Source organism: Salvia splendens, chromosome 2, assembly GCF_004379255.2.
Source record: "Salvia splendens isolate huo1 chromosome 2, SspV2, whole genome shotgun sequence".
NCBI classification, from domain to species: Eukaryota; Viridiplantae; Streptophyta; class Magnoliopsida; order Lamiales; family Lamiaceae; genus Salvia; species Salvia splendens.
In genome coordinates, this window is record NC_056033.1 from 21,642,023 (window position 1) to 21,661,364 (window position 19,342).

The window sequence follows — 19,342 nt, forward strand, 5'->3', positions numbered from 1 at the left end:
TTAATTGACCCCAAATTATTTAAAAGTAACCCACTTAAAATCAGCCCACCATTTACTAAATCAATCTAGACCAAAAAGTTAATCAATCCTTTCTAACCCATTAATCAATCTAGACCAAAGAATTAATCAATCAGCCAATTTAAAGAATTATTTAAATATAGCCCACTATAATCAGCCCTAATTTATTCCAATTCATTCGGGCCATCATGGTATTAATCCCAGCCCAAAGAATTTTCCTGTCTAATTAAATTAAAAATTTTGGTCGATTGATTCCTCCCAAATTTTAATTGCCGTTGGAAAAAGCATCACATTCATTGACCGCCTCTCGTCTCTTCTGAGTCGCCTCGAATTCTCCGGCTGCGACGCCGCCGCCGATGCCGGCTGCTCATCGTGGCTTCAGGCGCCGCCGACGTCGAAGCAATCTCCGGTAACCTTTTCTCTCCGAATTTGCTTTCAGTTGTATGTTTATTTAGTTTTGTGGAAATGGTGTTCGAAATGGGTTTGCGAAACTGGTTTAGTTGGGGGCGAACTTGTAGTTTGTGATAATGCGTGCAAATTAAGCTAGAAAAAGGTGTGTTATGGAGTTTTAATTTGTAAAAATTTCTTTGCGTAGTCTTTTTTCCCCTTGTTTGTTTGTATTTTTCTGCTATTTTGTGTTCCTTTTTGGTAATTTCACTGTCTTTGTTGTATGCCAGTGTTTATTTAATCGATGAGGCGGAATTCACGTCACCATCGACCTCTTCACGGACTCGCCGTCTGATTTCGTTGACACCGATTCTCGCCGATCGGTGAGAGGCGCTCCAGGATCCACTGGGCAGTCGCTGCCGTCGGAGTCTCACTTCGGTCGGTGTCATACTCCAGCCATCTCGGCTGCATCGTCACTGTCAATTTCGTCGGACTGCTGTGGACTTCGCGGCTTAGGTAAGTTTCCACTAATTTTCCACTTTACAAATTTTACCTTCCTGTTTGGCTAGATATGTTAGGGATATAGATTTGGGTTCATGAGATTGGGTTCTCTTCTTGAGCAAGTGGTGGATATGACTTTGGAGTTTATGGTGGAGCTAGGGCAAGTGGTGGATATGACTTTGGCCCTGGTGCTAGTTATGGTGGAGCAGGAGGGGGAATTAACGGAGGCAGAGCAGGTTATAGTGGCAGTAGTCGATACCATCCTTATTCAAGATAGATGTCTTTTAAGCATCTTGAAGGAGTTCTCACATTTCTCTTGGCTATTGCTTCTCGCCACTCGGAGTTGACTAGATTTTCAATGTACTAGCAAGGAGATGATCTGTAGAAGACTGGAGAACCTTAGTATTTTGTTGTTTCTTATTTGCTGAATTCTAAGTTTTAAGAATCTCATTGAGACACTGTTAAGCTTTCTAAACTAGACATCTTATCCTCTATGAAATGTATTTTGTTCTATTTTTAGTTAGAATGGCCTTTTGCCTTTTTAGGTTCTACCTGCTAGAAGCTAATGTTTATCTAGAATTGAAATGATGCCTCACCAGACATAGCGCCTCTAGCTGTTTTTGAATCTGTGATTTGTGTCCAAGCTTTCTTGTGTGTTCTTTGGAAGTTCTGGCTGGATGTATTAAAGCCTCTAGTTCAGGTAGAATCTCTTTAATGTTTCAGTTACATTGATTTTAGGTGAGTGTTGATAGAGAAAGCTATGAAATACACACCTAGTAGTTTCGGTAGCAAACTTATCTAATTTTCAGGGATTAATCCATTGACTTAGTATGTTAAATGCTCATTCTAACTATAGGTATAACGATATCTCATGACACTGTATTTGCATTCCAAATGCATATTTGTTGCTTTTTCATTGCATGAGACCTGGGAATTTTGCTGCTAATTTTTGATTTGTTGTCATTTTAATGACTGCTGAGATTATAACTTTTTACAGATCTGAGTATATTAAGAAATATGTTATGGTTTCAATCTTTTTGTCAAGTATGTTCCAAAGTTAATATATTGTGTTGTCTTGCATGGTCTAAACTCTAAACCATAATTTTTTCGTTTGTTTTTTATGAGCTTTTGGTACATCTGACTTGTTGACTAGAGTTTATATTTATAATGTGCTTGAAATGTTGATGCTGTTGTCAAGATGATAGAATTACTCTTATATATTGGAGACAAGAGATGCTGCAATAGTTATTCATATTCAGCCTCAAGTGTGTTAGTTGATTCGTTTATTGGCTGTAATGGTCTTATTATGACCTTGGTTTGCTCCCAATTGCTTTATTAACTGTTCTGCTCTTTCATTTGATTGTGTCTAAATGAAAACTGGATGTCTACTTAATTGTCTTACTAGTGTAGTGTAGGTTTGATTACGTTTTGCTAATTTATTTACTTTGTACCAATCTTATCAGTCTTATCCCAGTTAAGATGACCGTTTTCATTTTTCGTACATGTTTTGTAAAAATCATAATAAATAGTTAAAGTGAGGGGAAAGTAAATTAAGAGAGAGAATAATATGGAAGAGACTCAGTTCCTCATTTGGTTTTTGTCATTGCAAAGAGATACAAATGAGTTTAAGCTACTTGTCGATGTGTGATGGTTAGTTATTTGTTTTATTTAACGTTTTATATCTCAAGAGTAAACGGAAATTGGTATGCTATACTATACACATCAATTCTTTTGATTCATCAATTGTTATAATCTTTTCTCAAGGATATCGTGCATTTTTTTTCTTACCCTACAAATGTGTTCCTTCATAGGGAAGCTTTAACAGCAATCTTTCTACTCCCTCATGGAGAGTTTGTATCTGGCTGGTGCTTGTCAAACGTCCTACGAAGAGGATGCACCATTAGAGTATGTATTATCTACATCATCTCAAGAATTCTTATTTCACCAAATTAGTCAGTTACAACTATTGCGTGGATCTTAAACACCTTAAGTCGTCAATGTATATAGACACATAAATTTGAATTCGCCCTTGCAGTGTACCTCGTTCATCTTATGATCATACGAGAACGTCTTTGTTGATTAAAGTTATTGCAAACCTTCATTGCTTTGTTCCGTTTCAATCGGGGTATGCTGCTTGATAGTATTATTTAACAACTAATAACATTTGTTTCAATCCCAGATGAGAAGGATCTGTTTCTCAACATGTTCATTCGGTTCATAGAGGACTATTAGAAACTGTCAGATGACAAAGTGTCCACAGTTAGCAAGAACTTATGTATGCATGCATCTAACTCTTCCCTTGGTTAATGAAGTAGTAGTACATATCTATATTCTAATACTCTGTTGCATGTAGGTTCACTGTTAAGTCATGCAGAGTCTTTAGTTCCAGGATTTTTGAATGAAGATGATGTACAACTGCCTAGGTAATTTGAATATATGCCTTCCTTCCATGCTGAAATCGGGTATAAATTATTTCTTCATGTCCTATCTTTCTTATTTTGCAATTTAGATAATGAAACATTCTAGCAGATGGTCACAATGCTGCTGCTTATAGCTGCACTTTTTTTTTCTTTAATAAACTTGCTTCACTCACCACAATTATTCATTATGCACAGGAGTGCATTCTGTACTTAATGTAATTTTAAGGCTATCTGAGATTGACAATCTTCTTTGTAGGTTATTTGTAAGTCAGTTTGAGTGCCGAATCGTTCGTGCTGCATCGGAAAATCATTTAGTCCATGTAAAACCTCTCTGGCTTAACCTATGGATATCATTCATCTTTTCCATAAAATGTTAAGTGCATCTGTTTTTGGGGTCTTAATAGAAATGATCGTTACCTTAGTGTATATATATATATATATATATATTTTATCATAATCATATCTGTTTTCTTTTTTATAAGATTTTAATGAAGTTTGTTTCTTCTTGCAGGAGCTTGGGAAGAGGTTGACTGCAGGAGCTTCCTATATTGGACTCCCGGCCGTGATGAAAAAAAAAGTAGGTACATTTTTTTGTAAGAAATCAACTTATGTTGTGATGTAGTACTTATTTTTTCTAGTGATGATAAAAGAAAACGAAAGAAATTCTCTTTTTTCTGTGATATAAAACGTTTCCTTCCTTTCGCATACGATTTGAAAATCATGTTAATAAAAACCACATTTAAATAACACTTAATTTGCTCGGGGTCTTACATGATATGCAAATGATTCACACTGTTTTGTAGGGAATAAGCTTCATAAAAAGGAATTTTAATGCCAGAAAAGGAAGGTAGGAAGGTAAGACCGATCTTGTAAAGATGACAGCGAAGATGGCAGTATATATTTAAAGAAAACAATTTAATCGATCAATAAAAACTGAATGTTGGAAAGTTTCGAAGATGATCTAAATTGACAGAGTATTATGTTTTTTATTCTGAAAATGATACACTGGTATAGGTTTGCTTTCTGCATTTTGGTATGTGAGAAGGTACCGGGTTTCCAGCAGGTAGGACATCCGAGCTTTTATTGTAGTCGTCAAATCTTGGTCTTTGCGGATTCTGGTAACACTTCTTCTCATCTTTTTCGGGTGTCATTCAAACCCGTATATACTCAACTTGTGATGTTTCCTACTTATACATGGGTGCCTAACTGCTATTTATTCTCATTCATGCCTGATATGTTGATTTTATAGAGAATTTAAATGTTTTTTTTTGTAATTGACATGTTATGTGATTAAGAGTAAATTTCCGAGAGGTTGTCTGCCATGGCTCTCTAATATGTGCATCTCCCTAGTTTTTAATGATTTCATACACATCACCAATTGATAAACAACGGATATTAGCTTCATAAATATTCAAAAATTGCCCTAGTACTATGCTACTTGCTATTTGTGTATGCATGCAAGATCTTCTCTATATTGATTGTCACTACTTTCACCACTTTTTTATGGGTTATTAGTGTAGGCTTCATTTCTCTCAAGGGTTGGTCTGTAAACTTGTTGCTTACTAACTTCTGGAGAACTAGGTTTCCCGTGCTTCAGATAAAGTGACAAGAGTGTTCTTTGGTGCCCGATTTCTTGAGCTAAGGAGAGAGAACTATTCCGGTTTTGAAAAATTAATTGAAAAGCCATAGGGCCGATCGACTGAATGAGAGCTTTATGAGTTGCAATCTTGTTGACATTGGTGCATAAAAATGATTTAGGCAATAGGACAAAAAGCCTCATATCCAAATTATCACATGCCTAACCCTACATAAACCCTTAGTGAGCCAGTTTGAGCCCCAAAAGCCTAATTTCTTTGTTGAAAATTTTGAAGTACTATATTAGCCTGCTTATTATATCCATTTTTTGGCCTATATTTTCTACCCTAGTCACTAAAAATAAAATGCTAGCACATTCTCTGGAGGGTATTTATGGTGGCAAGAAAAAGATGGAAATCCTGGAAAATTCTTGGGAGGGTATTTATGGTGGCAAGAAAAAGATGGAAGTCCTGGAACATTAGGTGGTATTCATTTATACTGAGATACAAAGTGAAAAGTTGTGTCTTCAAGCAAAAATAAAATAAAAAGGCAGCCTTTAATGTGTAAAAAAAATCCAAGGCTAGAAAAAAAAAGGCAGCCTTTCATGTGTAAAAAAAAGCCAAGGCTAGAAAAATAAAAGGCAACCTTTCATGTGTTAAAAAAAAGCCAAGGCTAGTAAAAAAAATAAAAATAAAAGGCAGCCTATGATGTGTAAAAAAAAAGCCAAAGGCTAGAAAAAAAAGTGAAAAATAGAAATCTGCTCAAAAGTAGAAAAATTCAAGTTTGGGGTGTTGAGCTGTCAGAATTTTGCACGCATTGAGTGAGATGTGAAGGATGTTGTGAAGGATGCTATGATGGATGTGCTAGTATTTTAAGAATGTGATAAGCTACTTAACCAAATATGATCACACCTTTACCAAAAGCCCCATTACATCCAAATGAATAAGACCTTTTGATTTATGCATCATATTGACTTGTGAGCGATGAATTTTGCTTGAGTTTGGGAGAAAGATCTTATGTGCTTAAAATAAAGAATAGCCGGAAGAAACTCTCTTTATGAATTAGTGACGATGGTTTGAGACTCCCAATACATAAATCGAACTTACATTGAAGCATTGGGATGCCTAACTCTTAGGGAATTAGTTCGTGTACAATTCTTGTTCTAAAGTCTTACCCGCGAGTGAATTCGGGGTCAACCTAATTTCTCTAAATGATTTGTGTGATTTGACTTGACTTGAAGTAGAGGATTATCTAATGTTTTGTGAATGTGCTTATTTGTCTAACTTGACTTGAAGTAGAACAAGACTTATGTTTGGGGGTATTTGATGTGTGTGGGTAATTGTTTAACTTGTTATTATACAATGGATGGAATGGAGGGTAGCGTACTATTGCTCCAGTTCAGTTTTGACCATCTCACTATTTATTCCAGTGAGTTGAAGGGTATAAAGCTGCAACCAATATTTACTTCAATAGTCAAACATTTATTTTTATAAACCTAACTTTAGTTCGATATTTAGTGTGTCATTTCATACTAAAGCCATCAATGAAGAACTATTGCAAAATCTTTCTAATGCTCTAAACTTGTCGGTACCTGATAAAATTGGGGTTGTACTTGCGTTGTCTAAATCTGTATAACACGATATATTCACTATGCCTGGATGTGTGGTTAGTTATTTTCTTCTTTGTACATACATTTAGATATAATTTTATGTTTAGTTGTAGGAAGTGGAATACATACAACAGTTTATAATTTTTATCTCTTTGGGATTCTTCTACATGCTGCACTAAACCTGTAACCCTTTTCTTGGTTGTATGCAGGAAAGACTGTGTTTGAGTTTAGGGTTGTTTGAGTCAGATCACAGAGCAATCATGCTGCGTTTGAGGCTACTGAGATAATTCAGCATATTCTAGTGTTACTCGTAGTCGATTTGAAGGCCTCTCTAAGCATTTAGATTCATTCTTGCATAAATAGACTAGAAAGTACTTAGTCGATCTAAAGGTCGAGGGTGGTAGGGGGCGACTGAGTTCTTAACATAAAAGAAACCAGTGGAAAGGATGGAAAACTGAAGATCCTATTGCATAAATAGACTAGAAAGTACTTAGTCGATCTAAAGGTCGAGGGTGGTAGGGGGCGACTGAGTTCTTAACATAAAAGAAACCAGTGGAAAGGATTGGAAAACTGAAGGCACAAGTCTATTTATTGATTTTTGAGCTTGCTTTGCTTGATCATTTGCTTCTTGGTTGTTGCACCTATATTTTTCTGCTTATTTAATTCATTCGTTGCTGCATTTTGCAGATTTATAATTAATCTGTTAAATATATTATATTTTTGTGAGTTATACTGTGGCTGACGTTTTTATTCTTTTTCTAATCCACTGTTTGTTGTCTTGCTGCTCTATAAATAATACATACATAGTATCCTATTTTTTTTTATCTCATATGCCTGTACAAATATGTGCTATATTAGTGTTTCTTTGATATATAAACCCCCATTGATTGTCAAATCTTGGCATCTTAATATATGCTTTTACAGGCTCTTTCCCAAGTACTTACTAGACACATTTGCTTTTTACTTTCGCATTAGGTTTGCTGAACTTGCATCTAAAAGAGAAATCCTGGGCCTTGGAAGCTGGTTGAGCACTCAATTGAGTCTATAACAAATGTATATAGTATTTACCGTACAATAAGCATTGCAATATCTACACTTTGAGAAGATTTTGCCTTTTATACATATGCAGTTTTCAATTTCTCATTTTGCCCTACTGTTAACATGAGCATTTGTTTTGTATAGGTTCTTGCATTGCTGAAAAAATGTTTGGTATAGATTCAAGAGAGTTAAATGCTCCCACCGAGGCAAGTTACCCGAAGGGCCAACTGGAACGTAATACAAAGCGCTTGGCAGATGTCGTCTCAGATGCTTCAAATTTTCGGTCATTCATTATGATAAACTTTGTAAGCTTTCCTTCAGTACAACTAATTTTAAAATCTTATATAGTGCTATAGATTTCATGGTAAGGTTTCTTTGCTTTTCATGATTGAAGGTCGACAAGACTCAAAGCATGATATCTGCGTTTCTTAGAAAATGTATTTGCTTATGTGAACACACTAATGATGTGCTTGAGAGATTTTGATATCAAATTGCTGGTTTTAACTAACGGATGCTAATTTTATGAAAGTTACTTTCAAATGAAAAGGTGAGAGTTTGAGCACCTGCAATAACTTAGACTTGATGATCTTATCTTAAATGTTTGTACTATATAGTCTGGGGACAATCTTATTTGTATTTTGCATGTTATTTGCAAGTATAGTGTGTGCCTGTGGATCTAGTGGCAAATTTCTGAACTTAAACCTAACCAACTAATTTTTTTTGCTGGTATTTTGAGAAATGGAATAAAGAGGGCTTCCCAAACTGTAGTTGCTATGTTCACAAGTCACTTAGCACATAGAATGAGTTCGTAAGTTTACCAGCATATTTTTTTTGCCATCTTGATCGTCTAATTGAAAAACTACCATGAACTGTTCAAGTGACTTCATTTCCTCATTTGTTTTTTGTCATTGCAAAGAGATACAAATGATTAGTAAGAAGAGTTTAAGCTATTTGTCAATGTATGATGGTTAGTTATTTGTTTTATTTGCAAGAGTAAATGGAAATTGATATGCTATACTGCACACATCAATTCAATTCTTTTGATTCATCAATTGTTATAATCTTTTCTCAAGGAAATCGTGCATTTTTTTTTCTGACCCTACAAATGTGTTCCTTCAGAGGGAAGCTTTAGCAGCAATCTTTCTACTCCCTCATGGAGAGTTTGTATCTGGCTGGTGATCGTCTAACGTTCTAGTTTGTGAAGAGGATGCACCATTATCTACATCATCTCAATAATTCTTATTTCACCAAATTAGTCAGTTACAACTATTGCATGGTGTCAATGTATATGGACACATAAATTTGAATTCACCCCTTGCAGTGTACCTCGTTCATCTTATGCTCATCAGAAAACGTCTTTGTTGATTAAAGTGATTGCAAACCTTCATTGCTTTGTTCCTGATGTATACCAGGGTAAATGATTTAGTAATTTTTGGTTTCAATCATGGTATGCTGCTGATAGTAATATTTAACAACTAATAACATTTGTTTCAATCTCAGATGAGAAAGATCTGTTTCTCAACATGTTCATTCGGTTAATAGAGGACTATCAGAAACTGTCAGCATTTTGGTTAAGGTTAATAGAGGACTATCAGAAACTGTCAGCATTTTGGTATGCGAGAAGGTACTAGGTTTCCCAGCAGGTACAGTCATCAAATCATGGGTCTTGTGAATGTGCTTATTTGTCCAACTTGCTTGAGGGCGAGCAAGACTTCTGTTTGGGGGTATTTGACGTGTGCGGGTAATTTAACTGGTTATTATACAATGGATGGAATGGAGGGTAGCGTACTACTGCTCCAGTTCAATTTTGACCACTTCACTATTTATTCCAGCGAGTTGATGGGTATAAAGCTGCGACCAATATTTGCTTCAATATTCAAACATTTTTTTTAATAAACTAACTTTAGTTCGATATTTAGTGTGTCATTTCATACTTAAGCCATCAATGAAGAACTACTGCAAAATCTTTCTGATGCTCTACATTTGTCGGTACCCGATAAAATTGGGGTTCGATCTTTGTCTAGGATGTGGAATACACACAACAGTTTGTTATTTTTATCTCCTTGGAATTCTTCTACATGTTGCACTAAACCTGTAACCCTTTTCTTGGTTGTATGCAGGAAAGACTTTGTGTTTGAGGCAGATTACAGAGCAATCATACTGCGTTTGAGGCTACTGAGATAATTCAGCATATTCTAGTGTTACTCGTAGTTGATTTGAAGGCCTCTCTTAGCATTTAGATTCATTCTTGCAAATGTTATCTCTTGTGCTGCTAAGTTGTTTTCTGTGATTGTTCCTAGTGCATAAATAGACTAGATAGTACTTAGTCGATCTGAAGGTCGAGGGTAGTAGGGGCCGACTGAGTTCTTAACTTAAAAGAAGCGGGGGGAAGGGTCGAAAAATGAAGGCACAAGTCTATTTATTGATTTTTGAGCTTGCTTTGCTTGATCTTCTGTTTCTTGGTTGGTGCTTATTTAATTCATTCTTTGCTGCATTTTGCAGCTTTATAATTAATCTGTAATATATATATATATATATACATATATAATATTATATTTTTGTGTGTTATACGACGTTTTTCTACTTTTTCTAATCCACTATTCTCTTCTTTGTACATACATATAGATATAATTTTTGTTTAGTTGTAGGTAGTAGAATACATACAACAGTTTATAATTTTTGTGTCCTTGGAATTCTTCTACATGTTGCACTACTAAACCTGTAACCCTTTTCTTGGCTGTATGCAGGAAAGAATTTCTGTGACTTAGATTACTGAGTTGTGTGCCAATTCTGTTACGTTTGAGGCTTCTGATGTAATTTAGCATATTCTCGTGTCACTCTTAGTCGATTTGAAGGCCTCTCTAAGCATTTGGATTCATTCTATTTGAAGGCCTCTCTAAGCATTTAGATTCATTCTTTCCAATGTTCTCTTGTGCAACTAAGGTGTTTTCTATGATAGTTCCTAGTGCATAAATAGAGTAGAATATACTTAGTCGATCTGAAGGTCGGGGGTGGTAGGTGGCAACTGAGTTTTTAACTTATAAGAAATGGGGGAAGGTGTGGAAAATAGAAGGCACAAGTCTATTTATTGGTTTTTGAGCTTGCTTTGCTTGGTCTTCTGCTTCCTGGTTGTTGCGCCTATATTTTTCTACTTATTTTATTCATTCTTTGCTGTCTTTTGCAGCTATATAATTAAACTGTTACATATATTAAATTTTTGTTTGTTATACTGTGCTTGACGTTTTTCATCTTTTTCTAATCCAATTTTTGCTACCTTGCAGCATAATTAATTAATACATGCATAGTATCCTATTTTTCTCTGTCTCCTATGCCGTGTACAAATATGTGCAATATTAGTGTTTCTTAGATATGTAAACCCCATCGATTGTCAAATCTTGGCTTCTTAATATATCTGTTAAACGCTTTTACAGGCTCTTTCCCAAGTAAAGTTACTTACTAGACACATTTCCTTTTTACTTTGGCATTCAGTTTGCTGTATTGCATCTAAAAAAGAAATCATGGGCCTTGGAAGCTGGTGGAGCAATCAATGAGTGTCAAGTAAAGATACTTTCTATAAGGTTAGTGTTGCCGCTAATGTGGCAGGGTGACTGATCTTTCTCATGATTTTAATATTTTTGCAATGCCGGAATGGAAACTGCAGCTTGTTGCTACTATGTAGTAAATACTTAAATTACAATGGATGGAATCTAGACTACTTCGATCTCTACATATTTGGTCAAGGTCCTCAACAATTTAATTTGACTTAACATCTTTTATATGCCAATTAAGTAGTTTTATACATAGTCTACTATATTTGAGTTTGTTATCTTTACCTGTCCGTTTGGTGATTATGCAACAAATTTTGGTTTACAGAAGAACATATTAGTAGTGTTGTAAAATACTATTCAACCTAACAATGTTAGTTGTAATGTTATCTTGTTCTAAAAATTTTTCAGTTTGCCTATATTGCTTATCCTTTGTGAATGCTTCTGCTTCAGGATCAGTCATTAAGCATCAATGTGTGACTCGCCTTACGTGGGGTATTGCTTTACGAGCTGTTTTAGATGCTTTGAGGAAGCCTGCAGATTCAGAAGTTTGTTCCTTCCTAGTTTATCAGTTAATGTTATTATTGTGAATTTCAGTCTTACCTTGGATTTATGACATTCCTTTGGGAGTATGGCATTGGAGCAGTTTGTGGACCATCTCATTGAGTGGCCACAGTATGCCATCATATCCTGCACTTTGTAGCATTTATAGATAGGGCACTCAACAGTATTTCGGCGGCTTATACTGAACGTGATGTTGGCCATACTGCCAATACTGATCACCGACACGGTCATATTAAATCTTCAGCTCCACATATAGAGGTATTAAACATGTAATTTTATCTTCCTATTAAGTAGTTGAACCTGCATATGAGAAACATATGAGAAAACATGAAAAAAGTGCTATGTCGATGTCATCATTCATATCATCTTCCCACATGCCTATATGTGGTTTCTGGTTTTACCTTGTCTATGTTGTTGTGGATAATACTTCTACTCCAAGTGATTTGTGTGAACTCATGATCACTGTAATTTTGTCCTTTTGGTTTCAGATTGCAGGCCCATCATTTTCTCTGATCGGACCCAGCAGCAATTGTCTGGATTAGCAATTCCCTCTTCGATCCCACTGCAACAGAGACCACCAAGTTCTCAGAGTTCACTCCTAATTACATGAATCCATCACAACACACCTACCCTTCCTAAGGTAGGTAATAGTGTCTTTGTATACTTTGATGAAGTTGCCTTGATACTTTTTCTATATTTACCTTGTTTTGACTGTATTTTTGAGAGCTAATCTACTCAAAACCCACAATGCAGTCACTCAGTGGTGCTTTGCTGTCATACAATCTGCCTCGTCGGATTTCCATGGTTTTCTAGATCAACCTCAGCAAGTAAATAATCAGGTTTAACTGTGCTACTCTCTCTCACTGTGCGCTTTATGGATTACATTAACATGGGGACTGGTTTTACAACTATGAGAAGAGAAACTCCCATTGAGGTGATTGGATGTAGCTGTCTTATCATTTTTAATTCTCTGTTTACACTTTGTTTCGATCCTTTTGGTTTTCCTATGCTTTTACTCTGACGATTTTCTTCCTTGTTATGAGTTCGCAATTACAAGTTCTATTAATAGCACATTTAACTTTATCCCACTGGTTAACTAAAATCTCACACTTCTAAATTCTTTCTTAACTCCCGATTACTTTCTCGTTTTCCTTTTCCCCTTTTGTTTCTTTATTATTTGTTTTCTTCCCTGTGCAATGGAGGCGCTCTGATTCTGGTTCAGGCTGTCATGAACTTAAAGTTATCGTGCTCAGACAATATTTCCTCATACATGGCTGTTATCTCCTGCCTAAAATCTAAAGCTTTATCTATTGTGAGTGCACTTTCCAATTAAGATAAGTTGATATATGTCTTTAAATCTTACAACTATTGGTAAATTTAGCACACCTTAAAAATTTTATGTGCTTGTACTGTGCTTGGTGTGGTTTTATGAACAGACCCCCCTTAATTCTTTAAAGTAAGTGTGATTTTTTCTGTTGCAGCTTTTGCAACTCTGTGAAGCTGAAGTGTATCATATACCTGGATGAGGTGGCCAGCAACACAGCAACTCAGGATATGGCAAAGTCAGTTGGACTCGAGGTATTGGTTTCTAAAATCAAAGCATCATGTTGTTTTTGTCATAACTCTAGAGAGATACATGTTCATTGCATTTATAATAGAAAAATATTTCCCAGACCCTTTAAATCTATTGTTACAATTACATTGAAAAACCAACAAGTTTTATACTTTGAAAATAAACTGAATTATTTTCCAAATTTTTCTTGTGATTTTTAACTACTTATTAGTAATGCCTAGTCGTAATTGGGTCTATAACATTGTTTATAGTATTTACTGTACAATAAACATTGCAATATCAGCACTTTGAGAAGATTTTGCCTATTATACATATGAACAGTTCATTTTTTTCATTTTGCCTTACTTGGTGCTATCATGGTCATTTGTTTTGTATAGGTTCTTGCATTGCTGAAAAAAGCTTGGTATAGATTCAAGACAGTTAAATGCTCCCTCCGAGGCAAGTTACCGAACAGGCAACTGGAGCTTAAGACAAAGCTCTTGGCAGATGCCGTCTCAAATGCTTCAAATTATCTGTCATTCATCATGAATTGTGTTTAGTGTTTGTATTTTGTGTATTGTGTAGTGTTTTTTTTGTATGCATGTGTAAAGTGTGTTTGCGTAGTGTAGGTATTTTTGTGTATTTTGTGTATAGTTTATCTAGTGAAGTGTGTTTTGTTGTGTGCGGACACTATGTGTATTTTGTGTATAGTGTGTGAATTTTACATGTAGTATATTTTGTGTATAGTGTGTGATTTTTACGTGTAGTGTATAGTATGTTTAGGAATACTTTGTGTGAAGTGTGTGCAGTACATGTATATTGTGGGTATAGTGTATGTTGAGTATATTTTGTCTATACTGTATGTGTAAAAGGGTGTTATTTATTTTTTGTAGTGTGTTCAGTTTATGTATTTGTGAACAGTGTATATTTTGTGTATATTTTAAGTATGATGTACAATATACTGCATCTATGTTTGCCGCGCATGAATTTTGTGTATAGTGTGTAGTATGTCTATAATGTCTATATAGGATGTGTGGCATAGTGCGTGTTTTTTTGTGTAGTGAGCATGTGTGTTATTGTGCGTGGTGTATATACTTTGCGTACAATGTGAACTTTGTGTTATGATGTATAGCATGTATATAGTACGCAATGTGTATGAAGTGTGTTATTTTTTGTTTAGTGCATAGTATGTTCATTTTATGTATATAGTACGCAATGTGTATGAAGTGTGTTATTTTTTGTTTAGTGCGTAGTATGTTCATTTTATGTAGTGTGTATGTATGTTTTATTAATGTTCTCTTTTTGTATTTTATTTATACTGGGTTAATGTTTTTAGTATGTGCAACGTATATATAAATTGTGTATTTTAAGTGTGCATTGTATTGTGTATAAAAAGTGTATTTTGTCTATATTATGTGTGTAAAGTGTGTTATTTTTGTATAGTGTGTTTGGTATATTTATTTTGTGAATTGTGTACTAGTGTGTATTTTGTGTATAATTCGTGTGGTATGTGCTGTCCATTTATATTGAGTGTGTATTTTATCTATAATGTGTTTAATGTTTATAGTATGTTGTTTGTATGTATAAATTGTGTATTTTATATGTACATTTCTTGTATAGTGTATATAAATATGTGCAGAGTATGTATAATGAGTGGTGTTTTATATTATTTGTATTCTCTGTATTTATTTTGAGTACAGTGTGTATGTATATGATTGTTTAGTATGTATGTGTATAAAGGGGGTATTTGAGTGGTGTATATACTTTGTGCTATGATAAATAGTATGTATATAGTGTGTGTTATTTTTTTTATATCATTGTAGTATATTTATTTGTGTATAGTGTTGCGTGTGTTTTATTTATTGTGTTTGTGTATTTATTTATACCGTGATTAATGTTTGTAGTATGTAACACGTATGTATAAATTATGTATTTAATTTGTGCATTTGTTGCGTAGTGTATAAATAGTGTATTTTATGTATGTATTTGTAGTGTGAGTGCTGTGCGTGTAGTGCGTGTGCTATGTGTGCGTGTTTGTTTTATTTGTTCTGTTTTTGTATTTTATTTATACTGTGTTTAATGTTTGTAGTATATAACACACATGTATAAATTGTGTATTTTATCTGTGCATTTGTTGGGTAGTGTATAAATAGTGTATTTTATGTATGTATTTGTAGTGTGTGTGCTATGTGTGTATGTATGTATGTATGTATGTTATGCATGTGTTTTGTATGTTTTATTTATAGTGTGTTAAATGTTTGTAGTATGTGCCACGTATGTATAGTTTGTTTAGAATATTTGTATTTAGTATTTTGTGTAGAGTTTTAGTTGTTTTATTTATAGTATTTTGTCTATATTGTGTGCTAGTGTGTATTTTGTATATAATGTGTGTAGTGTGTGTAGTCTATTTTATTTATATTGTGTTTGTTCATTGTGTTAGTTGTTTTATATGTATTTGTTTAAAGTGTGTGTATATGTGTAGTTTTGGTAGTGTATGTGTCTTGAGTATAGTATGTGTAGTGTGTATTGTGTATTTTGTCTATATTGTGCACTAGTGTGTATTTTGTATATAATGCGTTTAGTGTGTGTTGTCCATTTATTGTGTAGCCTATTTTATTTATATTGTGTTCGTATATTTATTTATACGGTGTTTAATGTTTATAGTATGTGTGGCACGTATGTATAAGTTGCATATTTTATATATATATTTGTTGTATGGCATATAAGTAATTTATTTTGTATTCGTAATTGTAGTGTCTGCAATGTATTTATGTAGGTTTGCAGTACAAGTATTCTGCATATGTTTGTGTATTTTATTTATAGTGTGTTTTCTGTATATATTTTGTGTATAGTGTGCATATGTATAAACTTTGTGTGCAACGTATTGTGTGTGCTATGATGTATAGCGTATATAGTGTGCAGTGTGTGTCATTTTTTTATAGTGTGCAGTGTGTGTCATTTTTTTTATAGTGTGTAGTATGTTTATTTGTGTATAGTGTGTGTGTGTGTTTTATTTAAATTTTGTTTGTGTATTTTATTTACACCGTGTTTAATGTTTATAGTATGGACCACATATATATAAATTGTGCATTTTATTTGAGCATTTCATATGTAGTGTATAAATAGTTTATTTTATGTATGTGTGCGCTATGTGTGCGTGTTTGTTTTATTTATTGTGGTTATGTATTTTATTTATACCGTGTTTAATATTTGTAGTATATAACACGTATGTATAAATTATATATTTTATTTGTGCATTTGTTGGGTAGTGTATAAATAGTGTATTTTATGTATGTATTTGTAGTGTGTATGCTATGTGTGTATTTATGTATGTTGTGCATGTGTTCTGTATATTTTATTTATAGTGTGTTTAATGTTTGTAACATGTGCCGTGTATGTATAGTTTGTTTAGAATACTTATATTTAGTATTTTGTGTAGTGTGTTAGTTGTTTTATATGTATTTGTTTAAAGTGTGTGTATTTGTGTAGCGTGGGTAGTGCATGTGTCTTGTGTACAGTATGTGTAGTGTGTATTCTACATTTTGTCTATATTGTTTATTAGTGTGTATTTTGTATATAATGCGTGTAATGTGTGCTGTCCATTTATTGTGTAGTCTATTTTATTTATATTGTGTTTGTATATTTATTTATACTGTATTTAATGTTTATAGTATGTGTGGCACGTATGTATAAGTTGCATATTTTATATATATTTGTTGTATGGTATATAAATAATGTATTTTGTATTCGTAATTGTAGTGTCTGCAACGTATTTATGTATGTTTGTAGTACAAGTATTAGGGTTTAGGCGCGTATGTATATTGAGTGTCGTGATTTTGTAAGATTTATATTTTCTGTATATATTGTGTATAGTGTGCATATGTATAAACTTTGTGTGCAACGTATTGTGTGTGCTATGATGTATAGTGTATATAGTGTGCAGTGTGTGTCATTTTTTTATAGTGTGCAGTGTGTGTCATTTTTTTTATAGTGTGTAGTATGTTTATTTGGGTATAGTGTGTGTGTGATTTATTTAAATTTTGTTTTTGTATTTTATTTACACCGTGTTTAATGTTTATAGTATGGACCACATATGTATAAATTGTGCATTTTATTTGAGCATTTCATATGTAGTGTATAAATAGTTTATTTTATGTATGTGTGTGCTATGTGTGCGTGTTTGTTTTATTTATTGTGGTTGTGTATTTTATTTATACCGTGTTTAATATTCGTAGTATATAAAACGTATGTATAAATTTTATATTTTATTTGTGCATTTGTTGGGTAGTGTATAAATAGTGTATTTTATGTATGTATTTGTAGTGTGTATGCTATTTGTGTATTTATGTATGTTGTTCTGTATATTTTATTTATAGTGTGTTTAATGTTTGTAGCATGTGCCGTGTATGTATAGTTTGTTTAGAATACTTATATTTAGTATTTTGTGTAGTGTGTTAGTTGTTTTATATGTATTTGTTTAAAGTGTGTGTATTTGTGTAGCGTGGGTAGTGCATGTGTCTTGTGTACAGTATGTGTTGTAATACCCGAAAATTTGTGGAATTTTATTCTTTTAATTAAGGATGAAATTTTTATGTTTTTGTGTTTAAATATGGTGTGGAAAATATTATTTGTGTTTATTTGATTGTTGTGGATGTGGTATTTTCTACCTAGGCAAATTAAAATGGAATTAAGTAATTAAGCTATGAATAAAAACTCCTAATTAACAAATTAAATCCCTCCCTCCCCAATTCTCTCTTCTTTTTCGAAAAAAAACCCCTCCCCCATCACCCCATGATTCTCTCAACCGCCCCCACTCCCTCATAACCGATTTCCCTCCCCCTCTTTTCCATTCGTTCTCTCTTCTCGGTCTCTCTCTCTCTCTCTCGCTCTCGCTCTCTAGCTCTCATCTCTCTCGAAGTATGCTCTCACGGTAAGCTCTCGCCCCTCTCTCTCTCGGTTTACCTTTCCCCATTCATCCCCTTCTCATCATCATCTTGGCTTCTTCAAGGTGTTACGCTCGTACGTTGTAAATCGGTGTAGGGGAAGCTTCGAATTTACGTTTGAACTATCCAAGAAAGGTAACCAAACCCTAACCCTTGTTTAATTCGAAAACTCATGCATATAGGACGTTTTGGATGGTTTAGATGCTGAATAGGGTTTGTGGCTATGTGATATGGTTGAGCATGTTTTTGGTAGTAACTGGTAGTGGGTTCCGACCCCTTTTTATCTAAGCAAACGATCTCCGTTGGGTACGAATTTTGAACTGTATAAAGGTTAATGTGGCTTCTGTGTGGTGTGTAATTTTCAGCCTCTTTGGATGTCGTATGAATTTATTATGATTTTTGCAAGTAAACTGCGCAGTTTCGCGAGTTGTATGTGTTTGGGAGATGTTTTCATGTGCAATTGGCGTGATTCTGAGTGCTATGTTTTTGTGATGAATGTGGGTGTGTTTGACCAAGAGATGGCTCGGGAAAATCAGTGTTTGGTTCGAGGGTTTTGCGTGGGTTGGCCGAGAGTTTTAGGGGCCGGCCTAGGGCAGTGTTGTGGGGGGGTTTTGAAGGGATGATCCCAGGTGTCTGGGTGTGTTTTGGGACGGAGAATGTGTGGTGTGAATGTTGTATAGGGTTTGAGAATCGGAAGTTGGAGGAAAGTGAGTCTGCACGGGACGAGCCAGGCGGCCGAGGTGCCGAGCCAGCGGCCGAGGTGCCGAGCAGGCGGCCGAGGTGCCGAGCAGGCGGCCGAGGTGCCGAGCCAGCGGCCGAGGTGCCGAACAGGTGGCCGAGGTGCCGAGCCAGCGGCCGAGACACCGAGCCATGTCGAGACGCCGATCCTTTTTCCGAGTTTTTCCGAACCTTTTCCGAGCCAAGTGAGCCGTTTGCACAGTAAGGGTATGCCAGGACTTGGAGTGCTGTGTTCGTGTGTCGTGTGCGCGTTTTGGGTACGTCGTTTGCGTGCGGGGTGTGTTTCGAACGTGTGACTTTGTGTGTTTGTTTTGTAACATGTTGTTAAGTGTATGTACGTGTAACGTGCTAGATGTTGAAGTCGTCCACGTAGGAATCATGCATTGTCGTTTAAAGTCTCGTCTCTTCTGACTCTAATCATGATACAATTTATCTTTCAAAAGGGTGATCGT

General features: G+C 34.7%; 1 long non-coding RNA gene across 13 annotated transcripts; it reads left to right on the forward strand.

The window, feature by feature from the left end:
- Positions 1-282: 282 nt before the first annotated feature.
- LOC121791671 lies at positions 283-13,879 on the forward strand. Of its 13 annotated transcripts, none has more exons than XR_006048696.1 (16): positions 283-427; positions 696-921; positions 2,718-2,811; positions 3,086-3,181; positions 3,260-3,329; positions 3,583-3,646; positions 3,838-3,903; positions 4,130-4,181; positions 4,341-6,820; positions 11,038-11,126; positions 11,547-11,915; positions 12,146-12,297; positions 12,411-12,591; positions 12,860-12,969; positions 13,139-13,235; positions 13,608-13,879. It is a non-coding gene; the product is annotated as an uncharacterized LOC121791671 (long non-coding RNA). The 13 variants fall into 13 exon arrangements; XR_006048704.1 differs by having other exon boundaries at positions 12,411-12,496; XR_006048707.1 differs by having other exon boundaries at positions 12,411-12,496; positions 12,880-12,969.
- The last annotated feature ends 5,463 nt before the right edge of the window (positions 13,880-19,342 follow it).